Below are 22,916 nucleotides of genomic sequence, written 5' to 3'. Positions count from 1 at the left end.
ACTCTACCCCTTTTGACAAATGAACTGAGGTCATACCTTGATAAAGATATAATAAAAATACTCATTTTCTTTCAAGCTACCATGAGGGACAAGACAAGATTGTCCATTGTCTCCATTATTTGCTCTTGCTATCGAGCCCTTGTTTATAAAATCAACTGATCCAAAATCGAGATCATGCTAATTCAATTTTGATTCCTTAAAGCTACATTGTGTAAGAATTACTCTCATCTAGCGTTGAGCTCATATATCGCAATCAACTCTCTCTCGCCACGCAGTATTGCAGCTACGGTAGCCTTCACGCTTCAAAAAGTGAAGGTGTACAAAAGGCTGTCTATCAACCGTGGTTGTTGGAGTTCATGGATGAGTTCATGTCGGAGAGTGGCGCGGACGCGTGCCACCCGACGGAAAGTAGAGAGAAAGAAAAGGAGACAGCAGCATCCCATAAGCGGAGTTTGACATTCGAGCCAGGGGGGGCAAAAAAAAAAAAAAAATCATTGTAGAAGCTGAGACCTGGCCTACCACTTGGGGAACAAAGCATGAGCACATATGGACAAAACCAACATGCTAAATAAACATATGTTTATTTTTAAAGAAGATTTTAAATTACATTGTAACAATTTAACAACTCGCCCTTATGAAATCCAATCGCAGCACGGCTGTTTTGGAATGCAATAGACAGACGGTGGCAAACTGCCCCGACACTTAAATTCAACTAAAATGTAACCGTGAACAATCAGTGTTGGACCTACAGTCTGTTGAGATGCCTCTCCAAACGTAGAAACCAAGCGCAGTCCCACCATAAAAGGTTAAGACACGTTAAGAAAAAAGATCTGTATTTTGCCGTAATCCAATGACACAGAAAAAAAAGTAATCCACAGCGATCAGGAGATCCACTTCGCCGTTTAAACAATGTGGAATAAAAACGTATAAAAGTCCAAATCTACACAAAACACGCAATCAATTAGTAAGTTGACAGCAAATTTATATACATGGCATTTAGGAAACCTTTATTACAACGTTGGCACGGTAAGATGTCCAGACTAGTGCAACAGTAATTTTTGTTTTTTGCGTGCATGTGTCGACAGGTCTCAGGTGAGAGCCAGAGCCCTAAAAAAATATTTTTTTTACTAAAGCAGTAGGCCTATATGCAATCAGATGTATTACCTACCCCCATTTAGTTGTTTTGTGTTATTTAAAATATTTATAAAATATCTGGTCATGCCATGAAACAATGCAATTACCCGCTTCAGCCGCCAGGGAGGGCAGCGCTCCCCCTGCCCCCCCCGCAAACTCTGCGTATGCAGCATCCAAAGCAGCTCCAATGTTCACTCTTTTTTTCTGATGACGCTGGTCTCTTGCTCTTTTCAATATCCGTTTTATTTTTCTGGGCGAAGAAGAAGACTCCTGTTCCTGAAATTTGGATTTTGAATACGTGTGGTCCTCCATGTTTCCTTCTTCAAACTTGCCGGGGACGGGAAGCGACGATACCCATTAGCAGCATTAGCAGCACCTGTGAGTTTATCATGTGACAGCGAAAATGAGAAAGGCGGAGCAGTATAGCCTGTACGTCCCTTACCGGCTAACGTATTCCTAGATGGCGCATTATTCTGGAGCATCTACCCCAGTTCGTACAAGCGCAAATGTAAAATTCCAAGCCAATAGGAATACTTGGAATAGATGGTTGTGGTCAATATTCATAAAAAATACAGATTCTGATAATGAACAACTACAAACGTTACACACTGGGGCTTTAAAAGCCAAGTCCAACTTGAAATGGTCTCCAGACTATATGAAATACTTGGGCATTTATATTCCCAGCAACATAGATGATGCTTATCAACTTAATTATCCAATCTCTCCTTTCTCATTAATCAGTAAAGTCACAAACGATCTGAAACGAATGAATTTGCTTACTATTTCCGAATTAACATCATTAAGATGTCTATTCTACCCAAATTACTTTATTTATTTCAAGACACAGCAGTTTTCATCAGATTCACCCTGGGTTGGGTTAATTGAGTCTACTGCTAACTTATAATACTAATAACATTACTGTCGTCAAAATACCCCCGCAAATCAAATCCCCTACTTCACCGTTAACTGTCAAACCACTAAACCTGTATGGAAATGAACACCTCTGCTGAAGTGTTAAATTCGTTAACGATCATACGACACAAAACATCTCTCTCTCTCTCTCTCTCTCTCTCTCTCTCTCTCTCTCTCTCTCTCTCTCTCTCTCTCTCTCTCTCTCTCTGTGAGACACACACACACACACACACACACACACACACACACACACACACACACACACACACACACACAAACAGCTGGGTTCTGGTGGTTGAGGAATGCAGATATTTGCTGATTGGCTCTCATAACGGGCCAGGTTGGTAGCACACTGCCATGAGTCCATAACGCTAATGTCTGATTACTCCACATTTTCATTGTGATATTTTGTGATTACATTCTGAATCTGCAACGTTCTCTGTCAGGTAAATACAGTAGTAAAATGTCTTCCTCTGATGTAGACGTAGCCTACACTGTAAGTCAGTAGTAGGCTATACAGTGGAGTTGCATATGAAGTGGTTTGGGGTCCTTCTGTAAGTAATTTTGGGGTACAATTTGGTTTTGAAGCATTCTACAAGTAGCAATACCACAGGCCAAGCGATCGGCCCATTCCAAACAGGCACATTTTCAACGGGCACAGTACTAGTAGCTTACAAATTTGGAAGGCCGCCAATAAACAGATTACAATAAGCGCCTTTCCACCTTTACCCCCATATGGAAAAACCTTAATTTCACACATGATGATAAAGATGACACATTTAAGCCATGGTAAAATAAGAGGATAAGGAAAATAATACATCTACCTCCTTTGATCAGTGACAATCCAAATACAATATACCCACTACTCATCTATTCAAGTTTTTCCAAGCTACTATTGCTTTAACATCCATTACCCATCAGAGCTGGCATCAACCTGGGAATTTCTGCAGAGGTTTGTCTTTTGATTGGCTTTATCCATCATTTTATCTTTTTTTGAACCAAAACATGTCTTAAGTAACTGCTGCAATAGTTTATATCCTTGACGTTCAACTTCCGGGATTGCTCCGTTGCCGACAAAAATTCCGCCGGATTTCACTCATTTAGGTCGGATATCACTCATTTAGGCCGGATATCCGTTGCCTTGGCCTTTGTGTTGGCATTTCAAACTCCAGTCGATTTATGAGGACTATGGTTAACCTTGTCTCAGATCTCTGCAAGGTAAATCCAGACAGCTAGCTGGACTATCTGTCCAATCTGAGTTTTCTGTTGCATGTCTAAAACAACTTTTGAACGTACACGTTCCACCAAAACAAGTTCCTTCCCGAGTCTATTTTGCAGAGACACCGCGGCTTTTCCCGGGGACTGGTACCGTCCAAGACGATTGTGATTGGTTTAAAGAAATGCCAATAAACCAGAACACGTTTTTCTCCCATCCCAGAATGCTGTGTGGAGTAGACTTTCCTCCTCCGCAGCGCCACGGTGGAGGAAGGTCTGGCAAAGCGAGACTGCTGCTGTGGGGAACATCTCATTTTACCTTTTACAACTTCAAGTGGTTTTAAAATAATAGCTTAAATAAAAAAATGATGGATAAGGGTTTAGTTAATTAAGCTTTTTTATTATTAATATAGTTGTCGTTTTTTTTTTATTTCCTCATGTGTTTTTTCTCCATCTGCTGTACAATAAGTCCTCATATCAGGACAATTTGGTAACATCTTTATAAGAATGGGTGCTTATGGAAAACTAATGTCACTATGTCACAGGCAAAGGAGACAGAAATAACTGAGGAACAGGGAGACCAGGGACAGTCAGGTGTAGAGTCTCAGGTGTAGAGTGTGTTGAGCTTAGTTAATATTTTTGGAGCTGTGTGGCTGTCAGGGTTAGCAGATGAGCTTTACCAGTGGCAGTCACTAATTTTACATTATGATCAGCTAAGTTAACAATTGTACAAAAGCATTGTATTTCTTTTATATGTGGATACTTTTTCAAAATAAGTCATTATGTTTTAAGTTATTTTTGTGGTTTGATTGTAAACAACTTAAAAATAAATAAATGGTTTTAAAGAAGAATATAATATATAAATAAATATATAATAATATTTTTGATCAATTTAGTCCGCTTTTTCATTTAATCAGGAGAAACAGTGAAAAGAAGCATAATGGTACAGTCTCCATGCTACACTAATGATAGTATTAAGGCTTTCCTCTGTGTACACATATCCTCTACAAGTATAATTGTGGCTGTATTATTTGTGTCCCCTTTAAAAATTGCTCTTTAGAAATTGTATGTTTATTGTCGTCCCCCCTCCCCCCCAACTGTTAGATCAGATTTACGCCCATGGCTACTACTATTTTTATGGTTTCTCTGCATGTTGGACAGTGTTTCATATCATAGGAACAACTATCATGCACTTATTTGGATTCTACTTCTCAATATATGACCCAACCTCAAGTTTTTTGGACATGGAGGTTGGATCATTTATCCCATGTGCTGGAAAAAGAAACATCAGTTTTCTCAGGGAAATAAGAAAAATCAACAACATATCAAAAGAAAGAAAGGGGTATGTTTTGAGTTTCTTGCTGATCTTGCTCTTGCTGAGTGGTGATGTCCAGCTGAACCCTGACCCTCAATTAACAACATTGGCCACGTCGTAACAACGAGGACAGATGCTTGCCAGGCTGTAAACACACAGCTGAACACAATGCCTGCTGGATTGCTGACACCTTCATTGAGTCCAACAAGGTTGTCGGAGCCTTGACTCACAGCTGGGCTTAATTACAGCAGGAAGCCCTACCATTCCTCAAGAAATCAGCCAGAGAAATCCAACCTCGCTGCTTAACCCTTGTGTTGTCTTCCCTTCAAACACTTTTTTTCTGACATTTGTGACACCTTTTTTTCACAATTTGTTTTTGCTTTCCAACGTTTTAAATTTTTAAATTTTTCTTCTACACATTTTCAGCGCTTATTTCTACGTCCAATATTTTCTGATATAAAAAAAATTTTTTAAACGGGCCAATGTGACCCGCAGTCAACACAACTGTTAAGACTCATGTACCTGGATTCTCTACTCTACTCAGCAGAAGAATGGACTGAAAGAAAAGGCAGCTCATAAAAGAACAAAACTTCAGCAAAAAACAGTGAAATATTTTCGAACTGTAAATCATGCAAAGGTGATATGGAATCCAAGGAAAAAAACAAAAGGCATCACTGGTGGTCATCTAAATCTGCAAAGTATTTTATCAAAGAGTGATCAAATTCAACATCTTTTTATGGACTCAAACTTGGACTTTTTGGCTCTGACTGAAACCTGGTTGACTAGTCACACCCCAACAAGCATGATTGATGTTTCTGGTTACACCTTCAGAAAGACAGTGTCAGGAAAAGGAGGGGGAGTGTTAGTTTATATAAGAAACATTTTTAAATGTGATGAAGCTAACTTGGATACCTTTGGCTTGGAATGTTTGATTTTAAATGTGGTATTATTATTACCCAAAATTAATTTTAACATTGCATCACTTTTTACAATCCACCTAAATATAATACAATTTTATCAGGATTTTGATAATTTGCTTAAAGGACTAAACCATAGGTTCGAAAACATTTTGCTTGGAGATTTCAATATAAACTGGCTGAATAAAAAACAATCAGCAAAAACTTTAAATGATTACATCTAAACATAAATTGCATTGAAGTAATAAAATGATCTACAAAAACTACTAAGCCAAGCAAAACTCTGATAGACCTAATTTTTTTTAAACATAACTTACTAGCAGGTCTATCTGATCATAATATGATGTTTTTTAGTACGTTTCCTGATTATTAGAATCAGGAAACGTACTAAAAAACATCTACAGACATTTTCCCTCAAACAGAATCAGGATTACGTGCCAACAGGAATTCCTAAGACAAAAATCATCAATTTCAGAATGAATTACAAAACCTACATTGGGGTAGTGTTTTGCAAACCCAGGATGCCGACAAAGTTTGTAACTGAAATACTATTAAATACTGTAGCAGGAGTAATTCAAAAGTTCACACGGCCTCTTAAAGTTTTTTCTCTTTACAGTCGCTTTGGTACATTTCTCAGATCACAATTGACACTCTCAAAAGTGCTTGTTCAACCTTCACATGATCTAGTCACAAGAGTGCACAAGATAAAAGCAATTTATCATTGTTTTGGTCAAATTGCAATTGCTTTTGTACATGCATGCAATTGATCATGTACAATTGTCTGCTGTTTTTTACATGATCAATTGCTTATGTCATGTTGATCAAAATATAATATACTGGATGTCTGTTGAATTGTCTTACCCCCCAATACATCTAGGTATAACTTCATTGAATGTCTTTAAATGCAAAATGGTTGACCTCATTGTCATAATCAGTCAAGCAAGTTTTCCATACAGTACATTCCAATTGTTCTTACAGATTGTTGTTGTGAATTTGTCCAGAATTGATAAATTGTTCTCAGGTGAATCTTGACTTCCACTAATGAAGGGGATTGTGTGAAACATTAGATCAACCAATGATCAACCTCTATGTAAATAGCTTGGAGGTTCACCTAATGAACCCTCAATTGGCAAGCATATATAAACAGAGAACAACACAATGTTATAATATCTTACAATGAAAGAACACCAAAAAAACGAACAGCGTCAACAGCCGGGAAGAAGAGGACTAAGGATGCGTGGTGGAAGAGTAGGGAGGCAAAACAGAGGAAGAGGTAGAAGATGCAGAGGAGCTTGGTGTATTTCAGATGAAATAAGGGCCACTATTGTGGACCATGTTTTTAATCTTGGCCTTACAATGGCTGAGGCTGGTTGAAGGGTGCAGCCGAATGTTGGGAGAACAACAGTGTCAATCATTCAAATGTTTCGCAAAGAGAACAGGTTCATAATCCAAGAATGTGTACTGCACTGTAATACTACATACTTGTTTACACTGAAATCTTCCTTGATCTTGTGTTTGGCATCAGAGTGCCATTATAGAAGACAACAATGTCTTTGAAAACATCCAATCTGTTAGCATCTCAACCATCGACAGGGTGCGGAAAAGACACCATTTGAGCATGAAACAGCTGTACCATGTACCAATTGAAAGGAATAGTGACAGAGTGAAGGAGCTACGATACCAGTATGTACAGGTAAATATGTGCATACAGTTATTACTTTACAGTAAGTGTGAGCTGTATACATTTGCTTTGGCTGTAGAAAAGAACATAATATGTGTTAGTCAGGTTTGCGATGAGTTACCAAAGTATATGGTACTTTGGGATAATGTGAGTTTCCATCGCTCATTGTGACCCACTACAGGATGATTATGGAATTCCTCCTGCCCTATTCCCCATTCCTTAACCCAATTGAGGAGTTCTTCTCAGCGTGGAGGTGGAAGGTCTATGACCCTGGTGGATGCCATGGATGCAGCATGTGATGACATCACAGTCAACCCCAGCAGAAGCTGGATAAGACACTCACTCACTAAAAGATTCTTTCCTGGCTGCATCGCAAGAGAATATATCCGTTGTGATGTAAATGAGAATATTTAGCCCGACAGACTGGAACATCAGGACCCCTTACCATTGTGATTGTACAGAAAGAAGTGTGGTAACAATTTGTTCTATGTTGACATAGTATTTTTTTTTCTTTGTGTTATGAAATAGTTTTGTGTTTTTCTTTCTGAATCACAATGACAGTAATTTGTTGAAAAACCAAAAAAAAGCATACAGTAAATGTGAATCCTGTCCAATCTCTTGCAATCTTAATCTCACATAAAGGAATGTTTAACTTTGTACTGTTGAACTGTATAAATTCCATGCAAAAAAAGTGCAGCCTTGTGCATCTTCAAGCATTGTCACATGGCTACATACAAAAAATGTAGCCATAGTGTACACCAAAAAATACCTAAAAGGTACAATTTTATATTGACAAAACGACTAAGCTTTTTGACAAAACTAAGCATCTTCTTTGTGACACAATGACTCAGCATTCTGATGGCACTGACATGTTCATCGACATAAAGATTTACTTTTGAGGAATGGACTACAGATTTTGAGCAAGTTACAGGCTTTTGCAGGTCATCCATTGTGTGGTGCTGTTTGTAATAACTGTTTTGAGAAATTGACTTACTGGTTTGCAAATGGTAATGATTTGAGAAATGTACCAAAGCGACTGAGAAAAACTATAAGTATAGACGTAGAAGGACTTTGGTGTGGATAAATAATCGGTCAGTTGATAAAAAAGAGGGATCAAAGTTTGAAAAAATCATTGCTCACTCAATTGCATACAGATATTATCAATTACAAGGGACTACGAAATTGGGTGATAAGTGAATTAAGAAAGTGAGCAGAGGGAATTAATGTTCCTCGGGAAATTTACCATAAAGACTAGGCTTAATTTCAAACCCTTATTCACAATGCGAGAATATATTTTACAACCATATGCACAAATCTCTATAAGCTATGTCTAATTCTAAATATCTTTCTACAACTAATGTTCATACAGAATAAACGTGACTGGGCAAAAAAGAACCTGGCAACAAGTCAAGATCAAATATAAAAACATTTTGCAGGCTGGTAAGTGCCTTAATTCTTAACAGTGTGCAAATGGTATGTAGAAATTACTTAAAAGATGCCTGCTCACATATTTTATCTAAACTGATTTTAGCAGTTAAGAAGAAGGCTCATTTGTCTGGGGGGGGGGGCACCAGCTCCAGACTTCACCCCAGCTGAGGAAATGGCCCTTGTTTTAAACCAAGGAAGGCCTGTGATGGAAGGGATTCAGGGTTGGACAGCTACAGGCTCTGTTCCACCTGCAGAAACTGCCCTCTTTATACAAGGTACATTTTCCAGTACTGCACATCAAACACAATCAACCATTTATACGGGCATATGTGGACTGTCTGACCTTGTTTTGCCTTGCAGTGTCCGGCAACACATTCACTCTCCTGCCACCAGACGATGATCAGTATGGCAGGGGGAAGGGGCTTTTGCAGCTGATGATGAGGAGATGGTGTCACTGGACTCCAGAAGGCCTGAGGTATCATGTAAATCTTATGGAAATGCGTGTTTAGCCCATAATGGATGAGAAGTCAGTGATATAGCACTTATAGAAATATATATTTGTAACAGGATCCAGACGCAGTACAGCCTGACAGCCAGCCTGGCAACATAGTAAGTATGGGCTAAAGGAAATCTAAATTATGCACAATTCCTGCTGTGCTAATCAATGGGTGGTTTACAGAATTCACAAACTGTCAGATGTCTGTACACGCAACATCTGAAAAAGCAAACAGAGCTGACAGATGCACAGATTGCTGTAAGCAAAAGGAGTCTCCAGGATCTGGATCTTGGTATAGAAATCAAGAAGAAAACACAGAGGAAACTGGATCTGGAGATACAGAAACTAGAAAAGAAGTAAGTGACTTCAATCCACACTGTAAGCATATCTGTAAAACAATGTATTAATCATGTTTTTCTTTCTCTCTCCCAAGCTCCAAGCTGACATGTGACAGCACTAAAATAAAAAGATTAAAAAGTATTGTGGCGTTCCCTGTGTGATGAATGTACACTACACTATGTAGGCAAAGTTATTTGTTCAGTGAGGTGAGACAAAAATTGAGAAAGGTTATGAAACCAAAGTAAGCTACTATAATATATAATTAAAAAAAACATTAGGCCTAATTAAGGAGTAACGCAAACTATCCTTTATTAGAGAAGGACAAGACAATTAAATCAGTCATCTGAAATAATTAATGTATTGGTCTTTGACCAGCCTGCCATTAATGTCATCTAGGAATATAGCCGCATTGTCCCACTCAATATCCGGTGCCAGTGCAGGACCCCCTTCCTTCCTCAGACAGGCAATATTATGTAGGACAGTGCAGGCTACAGTGATGTCACAGACCCTGTCTGGGGCGACCCTCAGGTGGTGGAGACACTGAAAACGTGACTTGAGAAGGCCAAATGCCATCTCAATTCGGGCCCTTGTTCTTGCATGGGCAAGATTGTATCCTTGCTGTGCTGCTGTCTGAGGGTCTGCAAGGGGAGTGAGAAGGTACGTCTCACAGGCATAACCCTTGTCTCCCAGCAGAACGCTAGATAATTCACCTGAGAATACAAAATGTAATCATTACAATTACACATAAATAAAACCTTTGACGCAATTGTGTTTGTCAGTGAAATGTGTGTGGCCTACCTTGTGATAGTCGCTGGGAAATGGTACTGGACCTCAAAACTCGGGAGTCATGGATAGACCCAGGCCACTTTGCCTCTACATTAGTAATGCAATGTTTCCTATTCAGTATACATTTAATGCACAGAATACATTTTGGCTAGTTGACAGTAACTAAATAATTTTTACCTGAACATTGATACTGTGGAAGGATTTTCTGTTGACATAATCCCTCTCATGGGCCCCTGAGGGGCGTTTAATGTGGATCTGTGTGCAGTCCAGTGCACCAATGACATTAGGGAAATCTGTAACACAAAATAGTCTGTGTATCCTGTGACTGTTCTAACGTAACACTTTTTTGTAATCTGTAATTCATGTTACCTGCAATCTTGTAGAAATCCTCTTTGATGAAACACATTCTTCTGTGGCCAGGGAAGGTAATAAAGATGTGTGCAAAGGACTTCAATGCCAAACACACACTTCTGACAGTACGGCAAATAATGGTGAATGGGACTTTATGCACTCACCTAAAGGATTATTATAACACCTGTTAAATTTCATCCATCCATCCATCCATCTTCGTCCGCTTATCCGGTATCGGGTCGCGGGGGTAGCAGCTCCAGCAGGGGACCCCAAACTTCCCTTTCCCGAGCCACATTAACCAGCTCCGACTGGGGGATCCCGAGGTGTTCCCAGGCCAGGTTGGAGATATAATCCCTCCACCTAGTCCTGGGTTTTCCCCGAGGCCTCCTCCCAGCTGGACGTGCCTGGAACACCTCCCTAGGGAGGCGCCCAGGGGGCATCCTTACCAGATGCCCGAACCACCTCAACTGGCTCCTTTTGACGCGAAGGAGCAGTGGTTCTACTCTGAGCTCCTCACGGATGACTGAGCTTCTCACCCTATCTCTAAGGGAGACGCCAGCCACCCTCCTGAGGAAACCCATTTCGGCCGCTTGTACCCTGGATCTTGTTCTTTCAGTCATGACCCAGCCTTCATGACCATAGGTGAGGGTAGGAATGAAAACTGACCAGTAGATTGAGAGCTTTGCCTTCTGGCTCAGCTCTCTTTTTGTCACAACGGTGCGATAAATTGAATGTAATACTGCACCCGCTGCGCCGATTCTCCAACTAATCTCCCGCTCCATTGTCCCCTCACTCGCGAACAAGACCCCAAGGTACTTGAACTCCTTCACTTGGGGTAAGGACTCATTCCCTACCTGGAGAAGGCACTCCATCGGTTTCCTGCTGAGAACCATGGCCTCAGATTTAGAGGTGCTGATCCTCATCCCAACCGCTTTACACTCGGTTGCAAACCGATCCAGTGAGTGCTGAAGGTCACAGGCCGATGATGCCATCAGAACCACATCATCTGCAAAAAGCAGCAATGAGATCCCCAGCCCACCGAACTACAACCACTCCCCACCCCGACTACGCCTCGATATCTTGTCCATAAATACTACAAACAGGATTGGTGACAAAGCGCAGCCCTGGCGGAGGCCAACCCTCACCTGAAACGAGTCCGACTTACTGCCGAGAACCCGGACACAGCTCTCGCTTCTCTCTGGTCTCTCTCTGGTCCCCCTTTTTGAACAGGGAAACCACCACCCCGGTCTGCCACTGTTAAATTTCACGTCAATGAAATTATCTAATCAACCAATGACATGGCAGCTGCTTCAATGCATTTAGGGGTGTGGTCCAGGTCTAGACAATCTCCTGAACTCCAAACTGAATGTCAGAATGGGAAAGAAAGGTGATCTAAGCAACTTTGAGCGTGGCATGGTTGTTGGTGCCAGACGGGCTGGTCTGAGTATTTCACAATCTGCTCAGTAACTGGGATTTTCACGCACAACCATTTCTAGGGTTTACAAAGAATGGTCTGAAAAAGGAAAAACATCCAGTATGCAGCAGTCCTGTGGTCAGAGGAGAATGGGCCGACTGATTCCAGCTGATAGCTCACCAAAATTGGACAGTTGAAGACTGGAAAAATGTTGCCTGGTCTGATGAGTCTCGATTTCTGTTGAGTCATTCAGATGGTAGAGTCAGAATTTGGCATAAACAGATTGAGAACATCTTGCCTTGTTACCACTGTGCAGGCTGGTGGTGGTGGTGGTGTAATGGTGTGGGGAATGTTTTCTTGGCACACTTTAGGCCCCTTAGTACCAATTGGGCATCGTTTAAATGCCACAGCCTACCTGAGCATTGTTTCTGACCATGTTCATCCCTTTATGACCACCATGTACCCATCCTCTGATGGCTACTTCCAGCAGGATAATTCACCATGTCACAAAGCTCGAATCATTTCAAATTGGTTTCTTGAACATGACAATGAGTTCACTGTACTAAAATGGCACCCACTGTCACCCGATCTCAACCCAGTAGAACATCTTTGGGATGTGGTGGAACGGGAGCTTCGTGCCCTGGATGTGCATCCCACAAATCTCCATCAACTGCAAGATGCTATCCTATCGATATGGCCCAACATTTCTAAAGAATGCTTCCAGCATGTTGAATCAATGCCACGAAGAATTAAGGCAGTTCTGAAGGCGAAAGGGGGTCAAACATGGTATTAGTATGGTGTTCCTAATAATCCTTTAGGTGAGTGTATATTGCCCTCATCACTGACTTCATCGAAACCACCATTGCAACTTCATCAACAATTTCAAGCCATCTAAACAACTGCAATAGTAGGCTTTAAATTTAACAAGTAATGCATGTTAATGAAAATTAAGCAGAACACATTCAAAGACAACGGAATAACCGTTAAACACGTTTATTTCGGATCAGAGCGACAACTGACTGAACACAAAAGACTCAGGGATTAATCTTAGCCTGGCTGTTAGCAGGTTAGCTGCAAAGAATAAATCTCCATGGTAACTTGGCTGGGTTTAATTTAACCTGCTTTTGTGCCCACCAAGTCAAGGCTAAATTCATCCTGGATAACTGGAATATCCCGGTTTAATCCCTTATCTTGGTTTTGTGCAATATCCCTCAGGTCAGCCCGCAAGCGCTAAGCCCCCCGCCACAAGGCCCATAAGGTGGGAACGCCATGGGTTGAGTGCGCACGTATCCTGGATGGGACCAGCATACCTTAAAATACATACACCTGCTCAATAAAGGCCTGCCCAGGTGACTGGACTTGAAGTAAATGAAGAGCTGGTCGGTCTTCCAGAGGGAAAGTGTGCGCCTGACGTATTCTGCCAGGGCTCTAACCAGGCACAGCATAGACTGGGATTTCTCAACCACCTGTCCCTCCTCAGTAGAGCAGCTCAACAGGCTGAGCCAGATGGAACTCAGACGAAATCTTAAGCAGGAAAGCTGGATTAGGGCAAAGGGCCACACCCAACCCATTCAGCAAGAACCTGCAGCATTCACCGTGATGAGTGCATGACCAGGGGTCTCATTTATAAACGTGGCGTATGAACAAAACGGGGATGAAAATGTGCGTACGCCAATTCCCAGCAAAGGTTGTTATTTATAAAAAACAAACTTGACGGGAGAATGTGCGGTCCTGCACGCAAACTCTGACCCATGCGTACGCACATTTTGGAGACAATGGGAATTGGTGACGCAGATGCTGAGGTGGTGAACTGAAGTCAGACTGCAGAAAGTAAATGTGGGACGATTACTCGTAATATTTTCAAGTATTGATGCCTCACACATTTTTTCACTCCATATAATCCATGTTATCATGAAGATTAAATCCAGCAGTGTTATTTGCACTTGTACTGAGTGATAATTGTTCCATAAACACCTTGTTAAATCCAACTCAAATCTTAAATAAAAATTCGCTCTTAATATTTAATCAGTGCTGTCTCACCGTCACATTGTCCGCTACGGAGTGCAGGAGGAGATGATGGCCCGACTGCATGGAATACAGGATAGCATCAAATACCCTAGCATTAGATAACTGCAGAACACAGTGTAAATAACTAAATATCTGTCTTTAAAACTGTGCATACATCATCAAATGTCAAAGCCTGAAAATACAGACGTTAAGCTCTTGCGCAATCGTTACACTTAAAGTCCTCGTTATCGGTCCGAACTTTAATACTGTTCGTGACCAAACCTGCATGAAGAAAAGTGTGTTTGCCTATTAGACTTTCGTCTTCAAATGGTATCTCAGGGTGGGGGATACCACCAGTTGATGCTGTGATTTTGGCAAGGTGTTATGATGGCACTGCTGGCCCTGCAGGAGGACTACACCAATGAAGAATCAGGAAAGAAAGAGACTTCAGAGACTATGACGATGACTGGCTAATATGCCGATTTAAATTCCCTAAAGCTGCGCTCTTGGATCTATGTACTGAATTGGGTCCAGTAAAGAGGGCAACGTGCTGGAACCGGGCCATCCCGGTCCAAATACGGGTCCTCGCCACTCTAGGGGCAACCGGCTGTTTCCTGAGGGAAATGGCAAACGGCTAAATATTTTATATAAATATAATCTTCAGCTTTACCACTAAGGCTTGGTTGGTTATAATATATAGTAGAAGGTATTATTAATATAGGTAGTCTATAGATCAGATTTCCCTACACTGTGCGAGAACAGGCTGAAATTATAAATCAATTTGCAGCAATTCCTGAGCATCTGAGAAGTTTTTTGCTTTTTCCCCGCCAGTTGTCATGATTCGGCGTAACGAAAGAACAACTGCCAGGGTCATTAACATACTGATCAGCATTCATGTGGTGCTTTGCATTGACTATTCATGGTTAAAAATGGGTGTGTACAGGGCGGGATAAGATGCTGATTCATATACACACACTTGTGTTTTATTTTATAAAGGGAACATTGCTAACAGATGTGCGTACGCATGGTTTCTGTAAATCAGATTTTTTCTTTTTTGCCGTACGCCATTTTTGGCTTTTGGGCGTATGTACACTTTTAGTAAGGATCCTATGCACAGTTTTATAAATGAGACCCCAGGTGACTAACCTGAGCCCCGCTGGGAATGAGTGGAAGAGGGTCCCGCTTGCCTGAGACAGCTGGAGTGGAGGGACCTCAAGCTGGGGTCTGAGGTCTCCCGGTGCCGGAATTGTTGTCGGCTGAGGTACAAGGCTTCTAACCCCCCTAGAGCCCCTGGTCCGCCTGGAAAGGCCACCAGAAATATACGCAGCAATGTCTGCTGCCAACTAACTCAGTGACAAACACCCTTTTCTGGATTTATATGTTGTCTGCACTCACACAACTAGTAGAAACGTGTGCTTGCTTCCTGGACAGTGATGGAAGCTTAGCAACTGGTTTTACCAACTGTATTAGTATTTTGGCAAGGCGTACGGTTTTAGCCAACAGTTTTCATTGGACTTGAGTGTGTGAGCCGACAAGCCAGCAATGCGCTCAAGGAACTTAAGCGTCTGACCACCCGGATTTTACCCTGAGACAGAGAGATGCTGGCTCGGCAGGAAAGCAGGAAAGTGTCTTTTTCATCTGTTAGCCGACTTTACACCTGCTCAGCACGAGACTCCACACGGCGCATCAGCTCACCCGAACACGAGCAATACGCCGGTAAAGGGAGACACAGCCGGAACAAACAGCCGCTGTTACCAGACCCTCGGAGACAGTCAAACTGTTGACGCTTTCCTTGTTTGCAAAATGGGGGAACAACAATCCTCGGAGGCTGCCCGTAGACAGGCTCCTAACTGGCAGGTAAGTGGATTCTACGGCGCCCCCCTGGTCCCACTTTGTCAAAAAAAATAATTATAACTATCTCATGGCCTCAAGATACTATCTTGTGGCCTCAAGATAGTAACTCATGGCCTCAAGATACTATCTCGTGGCCTCAAGATAGTAACTCGTGGCCTCAAGATACTATCTCGTGGCCTCAAGATAGTATCTCGTGGCCTCAAGATAGTATCTCGTGGCCTCAAGATAAGTGTATATAAAAGGAGAATGCACAATGGAGCAGCTTTTCTCCCCAAAAATGTGAAACACTTCAATAATTAATGAACCAGTCTGCACACTCCACTATAGACTAACTTAAAATCAGAATCAGAAATACTTTATTGATCTTTATTGATGCTATTGATAACCCGGGGGACAATTCTTGTGTCACAGTTGATGTGCACATCAAGACATTTAAAGGAATATAAATAATAATAGAAGTTGATAAATAAACAAGTATATACATGTAAAAGCGCCCTTCGATTTACCCCAGGGAAGGTGCACCATAAGCGGGCAGAGATCTGCCGCTTCCCCCTACCCTTCTCCGGTCCAAAAACTTGGAAGCAAATCCCACCGAAGCACCCTTCAATTTACCCCAGGGAAGGTGCACCATAAGCGGGCAGAGGTCTGCCGCTTCCCCCTACCCTTCTCCGGTCCAAAAACTTGGAAGCAAATCCCACCGAAGCACCCTTCAATTTACCCCAGGGAAGGTGCACCATAAGCGGGCAGAGGTCTGCCGCTTCCCCCTACCCTTCTCCGGTCCAAAAATTTGGAAGAAAATCCCACCGAAGCACCCTTCGATTTACCCCAGGGAAGGTGCACCCTAAGCGGGCAGAGGTCTGACACTTCCCTAGCTGGTTCCCTCCGAAGTTTCCCTCAGGATAGTTGGCGCTCAGAGTCTCGCAGTTTTTCGGCCATCGGAGGGCCCCCGCCGGCCGGCTTAATGCCGGTGTTCGGCTAGATAGTATCTTGAGGCCACGAGATAGTATCTTGAGGCCACGAGATAGTATCTTGAGGCCACGAGTTACTATCTTGAGGCCACGAGATAGTATCTTGAGGTCACGAGTTACTATCTTGAGGCCACGAGATAGTATCTTGAGGCCACGAGATAGTTATAATTATTTTTTTTGACAAAGTGGGACCAGGGGAGCTCCGTAGGATTCACACACTTCTTACTTTATCTTTTTGTCACAGAAGTGGGTTTCTGCTGTTTTGTTGTTTTACGTCTCATGTTTTCTGTCTTCTGTGTTTTTCCTTGTGTGTTTGTTTCATGCTTAGTTACCGGTTTTATTTTGTAGTCTCTCTGTTCTCCCATGTCATGTCTTGTTTTACTTTCCTGCCTTTGTGATTGTCTACCCTGCCCTGATGTGTTCCACCTGTTCTTCAGCCCTCATGTTGGGATTTTTGGTTAGTCTTCATTTTGCCTGCCTGCCTCAGGACACCTTCTGTTGTAAGACTTGTATTAATAAATCCTTACTCTGCGATTTTGGGTCCGAGCCTCGTTTTCCCTGACACTTTTTTCTTGATTGTCTGCACGCACATGACCTCTCAAGTGGAGATCAAACAATCAGTGATTACACGCCAGCACAGGTGCTTTATAGATATTTATAGGGAGTGGCGGGGCAAGCCGCTGTGTCTTAAAGAAGTATCCACGTACCTGACCTCAGGGGGATCGTCCCGTACATAGAGAATGTTTCTATTGGCTGCTACTGTGCATGCATATGCCCGTGCGACAGAGAGGGGAGAGCTGCAGGAAGAAGTTACACTCTACATAAAATCCTGCAATTTGTTTGCTTTCTACTCACTGCAGCTTTTACTATGTCATATGATATGCTCCTTCAGTACACTTTAAAAATAAATATTACTGGGACCACTACAGAAAATTGCAGGTGAACATTTAATGTCCAGGAATTCACATTATGGACACTGATGACTATACCATAATTTAGCACATTGACCAAACACGGTCCATGTACAGGTTTCCATCTTCTTGTTATGCTAAAACTCAAATGCTCAACTGAACCACTGTTCCATGTATTCTAACCTCTGTGTCTATCTGTTTCCTAACTACTCCTACAGTATGCAGTGTGCTTGTTTTATGTGGTTTAAATGTCATCCATCAAGCTATCATAAATGTCCTTCCTGTGTTGGTGTTGACACACAGTGAGAAAACAGCTTAATGAATGATGTACCACATGCCTGGTTGGAAGCCGTGAGTTTACAAAGCCTTAAATAACACAGTTGGACTGCGGTCAGCTGCTGGATGATTTCAGTCCACATATCTGTGGACACAGGCTTGGCTTAGAACAGTTTTTGGACTGGAAACTGGTCTGGAAATGCACTGAATTGATGTGTTCTTACTGTTTATATGCTTGGCAGAGCCCAAACTGAAACTGACCTCACTTTCCACGCTGCAGATTTGACCAGAGATGTTTCTCCAACTCACCTTGGGCTTGTTTGCTGACCCAGTCCTTTACCACACTCTTAGCACATGTTTATTATTGAGATGGAATGTATCATGACTCCTGTCTGTTTGTGGATCTAAAACTGGTTTCAAATGATGAAGAATGTAATTTGAAGTGGGGAAGAATATAGTATAATGTGCAAGCCGTGGGCTACGTGTGTGTTTGTTTGAGTGAGTGAAGTATGCAGCGCTGTATTGCAAATCCACACCAGAACATTAGCTGCTGGGCAGGGTTTCAAACCCTTAACCACTCCACATTTCTACACATAAATATGAGCCTGTAGGACATGAAGCCATTTGCAGCCTTCCTCTGGAAACACTTTGTCAGAACCCCGAAGAGGCCGAGGAAAAGAAAGACAACATTTGTTGTCAATTTAGCTCTGCTCTCAGATCAAAAGCAGCCTGGTGGATTTATGGCACCACAGCACAGGCAACCATCTGCTGGAGGTATGCTGACATGAATAGTGAGCAGGCTTGCACTGCCAAAGCTTCTTATTTCACATGTCTGTGCTGTGCATTGAGATACGTGTCCTCTGTGCTGACTGACCCAGCTGCCTCATCCAGTCTGATGTGTCATCTAGGAGACTCATTCTGTTTCAGTACTTCTGTGAATCAGACAAACTATGCAGGTTACATCATGGTTCATGATTTATAGTGATAATGCTTTAAAGCAGAGATCTTCAACAGAGGATCCAGGACCCCTAGGGGGTCCTCAGAGTTACTGCAGGGGGGGCTCCAAATTATTGTTAATTTTTGAAACATGAATCCAACATATTATTAGCAAATATAAATCCTCACTGATGATATGCATACTGGTCTATAGGTAAGGTATTCACTAAGATAGCCATCCAAAGATAAAGTTAATCCTAAGGATTCACTGTGGCACATGTATGTTTAACCCCCAAACTTGCCGGTCGGTTAGAAAAAGCATGTTTTGTTTAAAAGATTGCCAAAGAAAAAACACTTACCCTAGTAAGAAGCTGAAAAAAACAAATTGTTCGTCGGATTGTTCGTTCGTCTCTCCGACGGTCCCTGAATGCACCTCGTTAGATTGCATTGCCATTATGTAAAAAAGCTCCAAAGTAGGTCAAAAAAACATTACGTGGATACAAACCTTCACATAGAACATGTCAGATTTAAAAAAAATTTTAATAAATCAACCATTTGCATGATCAAGGAGCTGATGATTACTAATGGCTACTGCTACCACTTCTACCGCTACCACTCTCTCCACCCCGGCCTGTGAGAGCTGTGTCAGTTCCAACGACGACAGTGCACTGCTACTTAAGGCAAATAAACAAATAACTGACCTTAAAGAAGACATCTGCCCGGTCTACTGCAGTCTCTCTCCTCCTCCATAACTCGGGTGATAATCCATGTGGGCAATAACGACATGGCACGTCGGGAATCTGAGCTGAGAAAGACAGATTTTAACGACCTTTTTAGCCTTTTTAGAGCGCTGCAGGAAGTTTGTGTTAAACAATGGTCCCCTGCCAACAGTCTGGCGGCGCAGAGCCCTTTAGCCGACTCCTCAGTCTAAACACCTGGCTCCAGTCCACCTGCTGTGCCCATAACTTTAAATTTATTGACAATTTTAACCTGTTTTGGAACCACTCCTCCTTTGACAGGAATGATGGTGTCCACCCAAACAAGCTAGGCAGCTTGATGCTAGCGGCTAACATACAGCACACAGTACAGTCCTCTCCATGTGATTGAGACACACACCCTCCTCCGAGTCTTCTTCCCTGCCTAATATGATTGCTCACAATCCAATTCCCTTCACTAGCTCCCTCTACTGGTCTCGTCAAGCTGCTGATACCCCCCAGAGCCCCTATACAATAACCTGTTCCCACTCCAAGCAGAATGGGCATTCATTTTCTTTTTTTTTTTTTAAAGAGCTTTATTAAGTTTTTACAAATTACAATTTATACATACAGTAGACTACATGACATAAATATAAACCATACAAGAATTACAAAAATATAACTAATAAAACAAAATGTGCAAACCAAGCTTAAGTGTAAAGTGCATAGAGCCTCTCATAAAATGCATAGAGATATTTATAAAGTGCATGGAGTCTTTTTTTTTTTTTATAAAGTGCATATAGAGTCTTTTTATAAAGTGCTGTTCACAGGTTCAAAATGTCCCAAGGAAGGATCTGTTTTCTATCCATAGTTTTTCTTCGCCTGATCTCAGCGAGCACTTGTTTACACACATCTTCACTGTTTATGACAGTCTGTTGTATAATCATACAGCATCTTGTTTTCCACAACTTCATGCATACAATACATATGATTATTTTTAACAGTTCCTTGTGTTTCTCTGGTAGAGGTTCGTCAACAATACAGTACATCACAGACTTATATGAAAGATGAATATTTACACCATACACTCCTAATTTATCCCAGACCTCTTTAGCTCTATAGCAGTCCATCAATAGATGCTGCTGTGTCTCATCTTCTTGGCAATTAATCATGGGACATGTTTTTGTTTTTACATAACAACTCCAAGAAACAACAGCTCTAACAGCGAGTCTATTTACAGACATCAGCCATCTCATGTCTCGAATGCTCTCAGAGAGGTTCTTATTTTTTAAAAATTTCAGGAACTGAGTTCCTTCGTTGTGTGTTAAATATTTATAATTTATATACCCACCATATTTATAATCATTAATTTTTTTTAAAATCATTTTACTCGGGAGGCCATTCCAGTCAATTTTAAGATTTTCATGTTCATAAATAAAATCACCATAAATCAGGTTGTATTCTGGACCTTGTCTTGCTCTCCCTCTCCGTTTTCTCCACTTGGAGCGCTCACCGACCCAGAGAGCATTCCTCGAAATTGCTGCTGACACGTTTTTAACAAAAGCTATATATAATTTTAAACTCATATCTACTGCCCCTAACCCCCCATATTCTTTACTTTTATACATGATTTCTCTTTTTGTTACTTCCCTGGTTGTACCCCAAACTAAGTTTACACACTGTTTATTTAATTTCATTATCATTTTGTTAGATGGAGGAAAGATGTTTGCTAAAAACAGGAGTTTGGATAAGATGAAAGTTTTAACAATATTCACTCTTGATTTATAATTGGTGTTTTTATTTTCCCATTTTTTAACTTCTTCTTTAACTTCACATAGTTTATTTTCCCAGTTTTTTTCACTACAGTCTTGATTACAAATGGTCAAACCTAAGATTTTAATTTCATCCTTTACTTTAATGTTGATATCACGTTTCTTACTTTCAACTCCGATCCAAACTCCCTCTGTCTTATCATGATTTAATTTAGCTCCTGAAGCCAGTTCATATAGGTTCAGGTGATTGGTTAAAACATCCATCTCCATCTGGTTTTTAATAACGACTGTGACATCATCTGCATATGCCATGGCAGTGATTTTGGGAGCAAGACCAACGCTTGTGCCAGTTATAAGACTATCTGAATTAATAGTTTTAATAAGGGGGCTGATGGCCAGGACGTACAGAGCAGCGCTCAGAGGACAGCCCTGCTTCACTCCTCTCTCTACATTAAAAGGTTCTGTTAAAACACCATTTACATTAATACACACACTAGATTTAACATACAGACATCTAATCAAATGAATAAAACTTTCTGGGAAGCCATAAGACTTCATCACAGCCCAAAATAGTCTCTAGAAATATAATCAAAGGCTTTTTTTTGGTCCAGCCCGATTATATAAAAGTCTTTTTTATCAGGTTTATTTATCATTTCTCTCAATGTGCAGAGATTGTCCCACATTAAACGGCCTTTAATGGCACATGTTTGTTCTTTTTCTATAATTTCATCTAATATATCATTTAATCTATTCATAATTACTTTGGCTAATATTTTATAATCTGTATTCATTATGGTCAGATGTCTGTAGTTATCAATGTCGTTTTCATCGCCCTTCTTATACAATAAACACATTACACCCTGATGAAGGATTCCCCCATACAGCCACTGTTCAGACCTTCGTTATACATCTCTGTGAGGACGTTTGTTACATCATCGATATTTAATTGATAAAACTCTGTAGACAGGCCATCAGGGCCGGGGCTTTTACCAACGTTTAGTTGTTTGATGGCTTGTGTCACTTCATCCTTTCTTATGTTTCCCACAAGCTCTGAAAAGCTCAGTGAGCTGTATGAGGGAAGTTTATCTAATAAAATGTTTACACAGCCACTATCTATTTCTATGTGTTTATATGCTTCTGTACATAATTCTCTGATCACTTGTCTTTTCTGCTTTTCATCAACCACTACATCACCGTCCTGTTTCTTTATAGATTTAATAAATTTGCTTTGAATTTGCTGTTGACCAGCTTTAAGAGTATGTATTAAGTTTCCTCTATTATCTGTATTTGTTTGTTTATAAATGTTATACAATATTTCATTATTAAGGTAATCTATTTGTGTTTTTACTTCTGACATGATTTCATCATCTGAATTTGATCTTTTCTTCATCTGTTTTAAGTTAACGTATTGTTCCATTAAAGCTTTATATTTTATATTTTTAATCTTATTTATTTCTCTACATTTAAATTTGAAGAAATCTTTTAATCTTCGTTTTAATAACTCCCACA

The 22,916-nt window shown here is 41.0% G+C and overlaps 2 long non-coding RNA genes across 2 annotated transcripts; one reads left to right on the top strand and one right to left on the bottom strand.

Moving 5' to 3' along the window:
- Nucleotides 1-215: 215 nt before the first annotated feature.
- LOC118495328 lies at nucleotides 216-22,673 on the top strand. Its single transcript, XR_004897703.1, has 3 exons — nucleotides 216-274; nucleotides 21,645-21,650; nucleotides 22,663-22,673. It is a non-coding gene; the product is annotated as an uncharacterized LOC118495328 (long non-coding RNA).
- LOC118495329 lies at nucleotides 9,724-10,305 on the bottom strand. The gene is made up of 2 exons (XR_004897704.1): nucleotides 10,236-10,305; nucleotides 9,724-10,147 (listed from the first exon to the last, which is right to left on the bottom strand). It is a non-coding gene; the product is annotated as an uncharacterized LOC118495329 (long non-coding RNA).
- Nucleotides 22,674-22,916: the final 243 nt, after the last annotated feature.

The sequence above is a fragment of the Sander lucioperca genome, chromosome 6 (genome assembly GCF_008315115.2).
Source record: "Sander lucioperca isolate FBNREF2018 chromosome 6, SLUC_FBN_1.2, whole genome shotgun sequence".
NCBI lineage: Eukaryota > Metazoa > Chordata > Actinopteri > Perciformes > Percidae > Sander > Sander lucioperca.
This window is presented reverse-complemented; position numbering and strand designations above follow the sequence as displayed.